This window comes from Pelobates fuscus, chromosome 4, assembly GCF_036172605.1.
Source record: "Pelobates fuscus isolate aPelFus1 chromosome 4, aPelFus1.pri, whole genome shotgun sequence".
NCBI lineage: Eukaryota > Metazoa > Chordata > Amphibia > Anura > Pelobatidae > Pelobates > Pelobates fuscus.
The window spans coordinates 160,484,644-160,496,487 of NC_086320.1; positions in this window are offsets into that span (position 1 = coordinate 160,484,644).

An 11,844-nucleotide genomic window follows, 5' to 3' on the forward strand; every position below is an offset into this window, starting at 1 on the left:
AGTTGCATTGGGAATATACAGTATATATATATATATATTTACAATCAATACTAATTATTGGTTATTGATCCATAGTATAAAGACTGGTATTTGTGAAATCGCCCACTCAAAAGGAAAAACTGGAAAGCTGGCATATTAAAGAGCCTTCATGGATTTCCATTCAAGAAACCTGAATTTAGTTTGTTTGTATGTTTGTTTTTTTTGTTGACTTTTTTCTTCTTTTTATAAGGTGGCATGTTTCCCTCGCTGGGATCCCCAAAATGTGGGTATGGGAATTGCTTTAAGTGAAGAAGAATTTCTTTCACCGATAGCAGTCAAATGGGCAGAAATTAGCTGTACAAAAATTAGAATTAGAACATATTTGCAATATAGATGAGATGAAATGTATAGTGAAGAATATGTGAACTGTCAATCCTTAATAATAGAGATTTACAATCAGTTGCGTATATAATTACTGTAAATACTTAGGAATATTGTCTATTTTCACAAATGTCCTAAATAACTAGTTCAAGGTCATTCTGAGAAATTCAATCCAATGCAGCGTTTATAACATAACTCTTACATGGCACACGGGGCATAGCAATACATGTTCATGTTCTCACTGGGTTAAATCAGTACCAGCAATATAAATCTTATTTTTTCATTGATACAGATACAATTCCATTATTTTTAATGTACAGCATTTTCTTTGGCAATCTGCTGTTAATTTTATTGTCATCCACACAGGGGAAGGTAGACAATATTTGCCCAGTAGACAGCATTGCAATCAAACCAGATCATATTAGTAAAACATTCCTAGACTGTGACTTGGGAATAAATGATATTTGCTCAACTGGTAACAGAGAGTAGCTCTATAGTGCTGCTTTCATGTCGCAGTGACTTTATAGTGCTGGCTTGCATGACTGTACAACGCAATTATATTGCTGCACAATAATTAAAAAGAAAACAAATCAATAGTATATAATTATCTTTTGCTCCAAAAGAATCGATGTTCCAGTGAACTGTCCACAACAGCTACACTGCTAATGCACAATCTAAAATGTAATTTCAATCATGGATAATGCTGCTTGCAATATTGATCCAAGGATGGTGTATTTGTCCCAGTGTATTAATCTATTAACACATGTATATCACTGGGGTCAATTGGAGCTCATTCAATCATGTAGATATCTGTGAGTGTTTTTATTTAGCCTTTCGTTGTATCAATGCATTATGTAATATATATTATGCCTTCTGTACAAGCTTTACATTTTGCAGTGGAATGGAATGCCTAGCACAATTAAATGAACTATTAGAGTACTGAGTGCATGTAACAGGTGTCATTAAACAGATAAAGCAGAAGGTTCCATCCAGAATGTCAAGGTTATAGTCCAGAAGGTAGACTGTCAGTCCCCATTCCTCACCTACGCTACAGCATTCCTATACTATTTTTGTTTGTTAATCCATTAACCATTAAAGTGCTATGTTTTGTTAATTCCTCTGGAACAGGAGAGAAATAGATAAAAAAAAAAAAAAAAAAAATACTAGAATGTTATTCTATGAAAAGAAAAAAAATCTTTGCAAAAAATACCTACATAATGCACTAAAATAACTTTTCCATGTAAAATAATTGACATAATGCAGTTTAAAGAGCAATTAATACTTACGACACAACATGAGGTGAAGACTTGCATTCAAACCTGGTTTCTTCAAGCCTTATAAATTGTTCAGTATAAAAGAACAGTTTTGACTCTTCGACTAGAACTGAGATGAATAATGCAAAGCATCAGGCGGACTTCCTGTGATCAACTGATAAAAATGGCTAGTAGATGTTTCCATGGTAACAGATTGCTGTAGCACCATCTTCAGTGCCCTCCGTTTATCATGGAGGAATCATTGGTCCACCCGTTCACCCTCTGATTAAAGTTATTTAGGATTTCCCAGTGAAAAGGAATATTTGTAAATCTGTATTATATTTATATATTAATTGAATTCTTTTAGATTATTGGTAGTTAATTATCTCAGTCTATTACTCTCATACAATAAATCAGAACAGTCAGCAAACTAATTATCATGGAGATCAGAATCTTGATATAAAATATTAAAATTCAGTTAATAATTTTCTACTTGTTCAGCTGAGGCACTGATTTCTTTTTCCCAAGCGTCTTCTATTAAAATCATATACGTAAGTGATGCATCATTAAACTCCAGTTATGAGCGGAGATTTCAACGTAAGCTAAATGATATCGTATAACACAATGGCATTACAACAGTAAACATGTCATGCTGAAGTTCAGGCCATTTATTGAGCCGAGATGAATAAAACAATTATACAAAGACCTGCATGCATAATAGAATGTGTTCTTTAAATGACATATCTAGGCAAAATGTGAATAATGAACAGTAGGAAGGGTTAATTTTGCAAAATGACTACTTACCAATATCACTGACCTCTCGTCAACAATGAAGAAGAAGGAAGCAAGCTTAAAACGTGCTAGGGGATTTGAAACACAAGATTCACAGTTCCCAATTTGCACTTCAATAAAGAATTTGAAAGAAAATCCTGGCTGTTTTGCTTGTGGGTTTTTCCTTATGGTATGACGAAGTATACCCTCCCATCTGAATTCTGAGTGAAGCAGCTCTTTATTAACATACATTAGCTACTAATTTAAGAGTTGAATAGGTTTTGTCATAGAATATTTTGTGTTTTCTGTCATCAGCCCCCTCAAATTTCATTTACATGTAAAATTAGTCGTCTGCTCTTAGGCATAGAAAAGGTGTGCAAAAGTACATTTTAATTCCCAATCAATAATATAGGTTTCATTTTTTTTTTTTTAAGCCAACAGATTTGTCAGTAAGGTAAGGTGCACAGAAGAATTAATTAAAACAACTGTTTGATTTCTTCCAGGAGCACAATCCAAGTGGAGGCCCACTGGTTCTGTTTTGCCAATAAGGGCTTTTACTGTAAATACAATGTAGCTTATGACTCAAAATAACCATTGGAGGAACTCAGCGGAAGTAATGTGCAATGAAGAGGCGGCGCATTAAAAAATCCAGAACACAAATTGAGAGTCTGCATTTATGTTTTAGTCTGCTACATCAATCCTGAATAGACACGGAACCCTTGATGGCAGCTTTACAAATGTATTAATTCAAGCTGTGTCTCTTCCTGTAAGGGATTTAGTTCCCTGTCTTGACTGAGCATGGAAAACTTTTCACTTGGGCATCTCTGACATTTGAATGAACATAGGGGATAATCATTGTAAGGTGTTACTTGATTTGAGAATTTTGATATGTATCCAATAAAATGGAATTGCATCAAGACACATATAGCAGCATTGATTGAGAAGGGTTCATTATCACTTATCTAAATAATTTTCTATAAATATTTTTTCTTTGGAATTTGACAGATTTGAGCCAAAAAAGTTCTCAAATCTAGAACATGGTATGACCCATTTTCATATCTGCTAAGACATAATTGCTTTGCAAACATAGGCTTTGTTGCTGGAGTGGACTAGAGGCTAAAACTCTGGATTTGGAGCTCTTAAGCCTTGGATCTCTACAGTTGATTGATGGGGTAGGGACATATACCCATCTCTCTGTTACTGTATGGAACATCAGCATTCCCTTGGGCAGATATTTCTGGAACCTACCAACACCCCTACATGAAAATTACTAAAAAGCCTGTTCCTTCATCTCCAAAGATGTAATCTTTTTCACAGATGGTTTAGTAGAACATTTCCTGCCCACTTTCTTTTAAAGACAAGTACCTGGGAAAAATTTAAATGAAATTCCATTCGGTGTATTTTCCATTTTCTCTTTATGTATATCTTGCATCCCCATCAATCATTTAACGAATATGAAGATTCACTCTCTCATTGACAGCTTATGATAATGGAAAAAAATATTTCAAGCTATGATTGCCCTTTAGAAATATTTGGGAATTATGACTCTGCTATGGGCATTTGAACACACTGTACGTTGTGTGTGTGGAGTACACTGTGTTGTTATCTATGACAATTTAACCCTGTAAGTTCGATGACATACATGTGCATTCTGGCAATTACTGTTCTAAGTGAATGTAGTTGAACACAAATTGGGATAGTAGTTTCCAACATATCTGCAGGCCTAATGTGTGTTTGTAAGAAACATTAAAAACATATATCACTACACTGGAGTGATCAGTGTTATCAGTACTGATGCTGGTAGACAGGACCTGGGATATGATGTTGACCCCTACATCAGCATGGAGCTGCAGGGAGCTGTGCATTTAGTACACAATGGGATTCCAACAGCTCCCACTGGACCCCAGAATCAGATGTGTGGGACATTGTGATGTCACACCATGTATGGAGGGTGGCACAAATCCTTGCACCAGCCCTGTCTAAAGTAAAAAAAATGCAGTTTTTCTAGCCTTTCTTCACAACTTACTTTTTTCTTTCCCTTTACTAATTTTGTAGCCTGCTTTTGAACTTGTTTTAGTTCCTTTTTTTTTTTTTTTTTAACTGGTGCCCAAACTTGTAGTGCATATTGGAGATGGAAACCTTATAAATAATTTATAAAATAGCAAATATAACTTTCATTGTGTGAATATATACCCCTTTTTTTGCAAGGTGATATCTTACTGACCTTTGCAACTGCTCCTTGTCATTGCACAATGTTGCCTAGTCTATTGAATATAATTATTCAAAAGTCTTTCTAATTCCCCAACACAACCTGATTGCGGGTATAAGTTGTCTGTGGGTTCCTCATTCCAAAATGCCGAACTTTACTCTTATCTACATTTAGTCACATCTTCTACCTGTCTGCCTAGCCTTGTAATACCTGGGTCTGGAGTCTTCTAAAATACTACATGCATGGAGCTAGTATGTTTGGGCTACATTTGAAGGGCCTCATAAATCACACCCTGAGATGTTGTATGGGTAATTGTGGGACAAAATATTACAAATAATATCTTGCTTAAATTATGACAAAATAATAATTGTATTAATATAAAAAAATATTATTATTACTATGAATATTAAAATATTGATATGTAAATATTTTAATATGTAGCAAAACAAGAAAGAGTGTGTCTAACCCCACACTTCTAAGAATAGTGCATAAAACTGAAATTACTTAGCCAATATAATATATCAGCTTCCTCTCGGGATATTCCAGACCTTATCCCATACAGATAGAGTGTATATATAAAACTGTGCCAATACCAATTGAACTCACAAGATATGTCGATATGTAGATAGATATAATAGTCTTTGGGTGCCTCCCCTTAGATGATTGGGGGTATATCCAGAACTCCCTCTCAGATGGTTGGTGGTAGCAATATTTCTAATGTCTAACAATGTGGCTCAAACTGAAATGACACCGAATGTGGGTGCTAACTGGTATATATCATAAGTTGTATTATCCTTGACAGTATTTACATTAGCTAAAGGTATTTTTAATTTATTTTTTATATTTTTTTGGCATATGTATATTCCACATGCAGTGTGGTCACATGCCCCCATCCAAAGGCTGAACAGAAATTATTGATGGGAGTATATATTTTTAGTTTACACATTAATGGTGACAGCACAGAGTTATAAGTTAGAAACTAATTATAGTAAATGTGAGCTGTATATTTGCTGGCAATTTAGCAAATGTAATTTCTGCTCTATATCAGGACACAGGACCCAATGAACGTGTGCTCAGTTCAAGGGTCACATTAAGTCAAATATCTCATTCTGTAGACCAACAGATCACTTACTCCAAAAACAGCTCACTACGACTGGGTTTATTTGCTGAACACCGAATGATAGTAAACTGAAAACTGAATTGCAATAGTAATTATGTGTACAAGTGGAGAGATTTTTTCATATTAGCTATTCCGTGTAAAATCTTCTTATTTTCTTTTCAATTCAGTGTTTTGGGAATAACTCTATATGTATATTCAGTTTGCACATTCATCTCTGTTTTTTGATCTGTTTAGTACATCCACTGTACTAGATCATAAACCCCTGTTATCGGTAGTTTTAAATGACCTTCTCAAGCCTTAATATGCGGTATAATTATTTATACTTGCATATTTCCATACTTGTTTTCATATAGTACGATAAATATAGGGATAATAAAATCACAGTTTGAAATCTTTAGCAATGTAACCAGATGGAATATTATGCCTCCTCCATTTCCATTTTTCAATTTCCTATTTATATGGTGAAGAGGTAATAGCAGACAGATTAGTAAAACTCAGGGAAAAGAAAATAGGAACCTTGTTTTCACACTTTAAATTTTCTTTAACTATTAAATTGCACATATGAATTATATTTACGTTCAGAAACTTGCTGAATAAAGATATCCTGACTAGTCGTACTTTTTGGGTGGAAAGGTGCAGGCCAGTCAGTGGCATACCCTGGAAAAATCACTATGCAATACATTGCCATTCTGACAATATATTAAATAACTGTTTCGGGTTCCCATGGCAATAAATGCCAAAGGGGAAGAGAATTCAACAACACTGTCCTCCAAGGGATCATACCCCAACTGGACCACCACATAGTATACCCCCTCCCTGCACATGAGATATGCAGGAGGGAAGTAAGTGGTAAGAAACATTTGAGTGTGTTAATATTACACACAAACAAAACCACACTCAGTCAACTCACACAGTTTTAAACTCAAACAGCCACACACAATCACACTCACACAACTCTAACACACTCAGCCAGACCCACACATATCACACTTAGACAACCCCACAAACAATCATATTCAGGCAACACACACATACACACACACACACAATAAAACACAGCCATTGCCTCCCTCAAGCACACTCAGCCAAAATCATGCACAATCACACTCAGACAGCTTTCATGCACCTGCCATTCAGCAAACCCAGTCAAACACAATTACACTCAGCCAACTTCACACATACATATTGTCAGGGGCTTAACTACAAACCACGGGGCCCTGGTGCGAAAACTGCCCTGGGGCTCCCCCATAGGTCTATCCCCCTATATGTCTAATTCCCCCCATAGGTCTACTTCCCCACTCCCCCTATAAAAACACCCCCCTCCCCACACACACATGCAGACACACACACACACAGACATACACACACAGAGACACATACACACATACATGTAGAGACACATACATACAAACACACATACAGAGACATAAATACAGACACACATACACTAACACACACACATGCAAAATATTTTAGTCAATCTCCTATGTTAAGATTAGTGCTGGACCCACCGATATAGGGGTACTAACACAATATGGCCATATGGTGGAACTCAATCCCCATATTTGTTTTGCTAGGATTATGACGTTTCTCCTGCTATCGTATGAATTTCTCTTTTCAAAATGCCGAGTTTGTCACTGTTGCAACAGCGGAGGTTTCAGACATCAGTGCCCTTTAAAAACTTTCTTAATTCTGTTTTTACTCTGATTTGTAAACTATAGATATGGTATTTTCCTTAGTACGTTTGTGTGTACATTTATATATATTTAGTTTAATCCCCCCCCCCCCCCAGTTTGGCTGTGTTATCTTCTGTGTCCCCCTATATATTAATTCCTAGAGACACCACTGTCCAGCCCCCCACATAATCACAAACAGCCACCGCACATATCCCACTCACCTGTATTTCTTCCAGAGGGCCTTTCTTTGATTCTTTCACCTGGGGCCCAGTAGTTACTCCCATGTCTGACATTTTCCATCGGAGCTGCTTATTGTGTCTCGGACTGAAGAGGCAAGGTACAAAGGCCGCAATAGAGACTATAAGAATACTATAAGAGTAGTTAGTCACCATGAACCTAACAGATATTTATACACAAAGGATCACTTTAAGAAGTACGGTATATGTCCAGATAATATTTCCCTGAGAAATTCATAGAAGTAAGTATAAATCTATACTTCCACAATGTACCAAACATTAGAACAATTTTATATTATGCAGTAAGGTTATTATTATTAATATTTATATATTATAATTGTGGTTAGAGTCACTAACTACCAAAGGCAAAAAAATGAGTGATAGAAAGGCGTATACCAGACCTAAGACCTAAGAGTGGCCTGGTTTGACGCTAAGGAGGAATTGGGAAGTATAAGGACTAGACCAAGAGTTCAATCTGAACAGCAGGAGAAACAAAATAATAATATTAAAGCAAAACTGGTATAGGTACAGGAACACTGGAATAGCTTGAAGTCAGGAATAAGCTGGGTCTGATACACAGTATAGGAAGAAAATAAATCGTGATCACTATGTAGCTGGTTTGGACTGAAGAATCAGTGCAGAATACATTAGGGTCAATAAATGTAGCCAGGTCAAAATCAAGAAATAAAGATCTTGATAAAAATACAGAAACAGTATAACACAACTAAAGGGCCAATCCACACTCCAAAAGCACTTCAGCTTGTTGAAACATTTCTATCAAACAGCCAGGGAGAATTACTTCCTACTTCCATTAGCTCCCTTGACTTGACCGCCTGCCTCCCCATCCCTCACGGACCTCAGACAAGCTTCTCAGCTCCAGACGTGCACGCTGATGCACGAGTCGATGTATGTGGGCACCAAGTCAGAGGCTTCTCAATGAGAAGCCTCTGATTGGTTGGTTTCCTGTGAAGAGACTTTAAGAAATCAAGTAGTAGCTTAGTAGCTGCATAGAAGAGGTAGAACTTAAGTTGGTTTTTGCGCCCAAGGTAATTGACAGAGCTGAGTTATTTTTGGATCTATCATTTCTGTTTGATGAGGATGAGCCCACATTGAGAGTAGATCTTGGGACCGAGCTGAATTGATGCAGGAGCTTCACCAGAGGTAGGTTTCCTGACACTAAGGTCCGTTTTAATATGAACATGTTCTTCAGTGTCACTGCAAACAATGGAATACTGAAGCATCATAGGAAGCAGATACCTTCGCTAACCAGTAATTTGAACAATGAATCTTCTGAAATTCCATATTAGCTGTGTAAACATGGCAATGGGGTTATTTCACTTTGAACCAGAATAAGCAAAATACATGATCTAAGCTGTTTGGAATTGTAATGATAGCTGGCACCAAATGTGGTTGTTCCAGAGTCGTACATGGCTTACATAGCTATTCATTCAATTCATTAACCCCTTAAGGACCAGACTTCTGAAATAAAAGGGAATCATGACGTGTTACACACGTCATGTGTCCTTAAGGGGTTAAAGAAACAGTTAAGGTCAAAATAGCCCATCTTGAAAAATTGCTGAATTTGAGATTTTTACAGCCCTGCTATTTTAGCAAAAACAAAAAAAAATGACAACTCACTAGTCAACTGCAAGCAGTTTCTGACTTATTGGATAGCCAATATGGCAATCTTCCAGAATTTAATTTGTTAAAATTCCTTTAGATTACATACAGTTGCAAGAAAAAGTATGTGAATCCTTTGGAATGATATGGATTTCTGCACAAATTGGTCATAAAATGTGATCTGATCATCATCTAAGTCACAACAATAGACAATCACAGTCTGCTTAAACTAATAACACACAAAGAATGAAATGTTGCCATGTTTTTATTGAACACACCATGTAAACATTCACAGTGCAGGTGGAAAAAGTATGTGAACCCCTAGACTAATGACATCTCCAAGAGCTAATTGGAGTGAGATGTCAACCAACTGGAGTCCAGTCAATGAGATGAGATTGGAGGTGTTGGTTACAGCTGCCCTGCACTATAAAAAACACACACCAGTTCTGGGTTTGCTTTTCACAAGAAGCATTGCCTGATATGAATGATGCCTTGCACAAAACAGCTCTCAGAAGACGATTCTACGATTAAGAATTGTTGACTTGCATAAAGCTGGAAAGGGTTATAAAAGTATCCCCAAAAGCCTTGCTGTTCATCAGTCCACGGTAAGACAAATTGTCTATAAATGGAGAAAGTTCAGCACTGCTGCTACTCTCCCTAGGAGTGGCCGTCCTGTAAAGATGACTGCAAGAGCACAGCGCAGACTGCTCAGTGAGGTGAAGTAGAATCCTAGAGTGTCAGCTAAAGACTTACAAAAGTCACTGGCAAATGCTAACATCCCTGTTAGCGAATCTACAATACGTAAAACACTAAACAAGAATGGATTTCATGGGAGGATACCACAGAGGAAGCCACTGCTGTCCAAACAAAACATTGCTGCACATTTACAGTTTGCACAAGAGCACCTGGATGTTCCACAGCAGTACTGGCATAATATTCTGTGGACAGACGAAACCAAAGTTGAGTTGTTTGGAAGAAACACACAACACTATGTGTGGCGAAAAAGAGGCACAGCACGCCAACATCAAAACCTCATCCCAACTGTGAAGTATGGTGGTGGGGGCATCATGGTTTGGGGCTGCTTTGCTGCGTCAGGGCCTGGACGGATTGCTATCATTGAAGGAAAAATGAATTCCCAAGTTTATCAAGACATTTTGCAGGAGAACTTAAGGCCATCTGTCTACCAGCTGAAGCTCAACAGAAGATGGGTGTTGCAACAGGACAATGACCCAAAGCATAGAAGTAAATCAACAACAGAATGGCTTAAACAGGTGAAAATACGCCTTCTGAAGTAGCCCAGTCAGAGTCCTGACCTCAACCCGATTGAGATGCTGTGGCATGACCTCAAGAAAGCGATTCACACCAGACATCCCAAGAAAATTGCTGAACTGAAACAGTTCTGTAAAGAGGAATGGTCAAGAATAACTCCTGAATGTTGTGCACATCTGATCTGCAACTACAGGAAACGTTTGGATGAAGTTATTGCTGCCAAAGGAGGTTCAACCAGTTATTAAATCCAAGGGTTCACATACTTTTTCCACCTGCACTGTAAATGTTTACATGGTGTGTTCAATAAAATCAAGGCAACATTTAATTCTTTGTGTGTTATTAGTTTAAGCAGACTGTGATTGTCTATTGTTGTGACTTAGATCGCATTTTATGACCAATTTGTGCAGAAATCCATATCATTCCAAAGGGTTCACATACTTTTTATTGCAACTGTAAGTGTAATATACATAAAAAAGCCTATTTGTGCAACAACGCTGTGGAAGAATAAACATTGTTAAGGTGCGAAACTAGAGTTAATTTTTCAGATTTATTCACAATGTCCAAAAAGACACAAATAGTCAAACAATGTTGTCTGATTTTCTTGTTTATCTATCAATTGCTAGTACAACCAAACCGCAAAAAAAGATAATGCCAAGGTAAGTATATCTGGAACATCGAATCTTTGGTTGAAACTTTCCTTCTTTTTAAATCTAGCTCCTTAAACAAGCCTGGCCATTCCCCTTGCTGAACTACTAGTCATTTTATCCGAATTAAAATCTCCAGTAATTAAAGTGTTACCCAGATGTGCAGCTTTCCTAATTTGCTCTAACAGCTGTTCTTCCTCATCAATATCAACATTTTGTGGTTTATAACCTATCCCAACCAGTAACTGATTTCCCTTCTTTTGCCGCAAGCAGATATCTACCCACAAAGTTTGACAAATTTCATCATCACATTCCACTTGCTTAATATTTGATTTTATCTCATGGTTTAATTAAAACACACTGCCTTATCTTTCCAGTTTTTTTTTTCTATCTTTCACACAATATGCATGCATTATAACAAATTTACAGGATTTACGTAGCACTAGTGAAATAGTTAATACACAAGGAAAAAAGTGCTTGAGGCACTCAAATTCCTTTGCCTATTATAATTGCAGAAGAGAAAAAAAAATGACTCTACTGTTGAGGGGTCGAGTCGATATTAAACAAAACCCTCAACTAAAAATAACAAAGCTAAGATTCAATACCTGATATCACAAAATAATTTGTATATCTCCTCCCTCCTGTCTCCCGATAGGATTAAGTATATGACTCCATTTCCTATACAA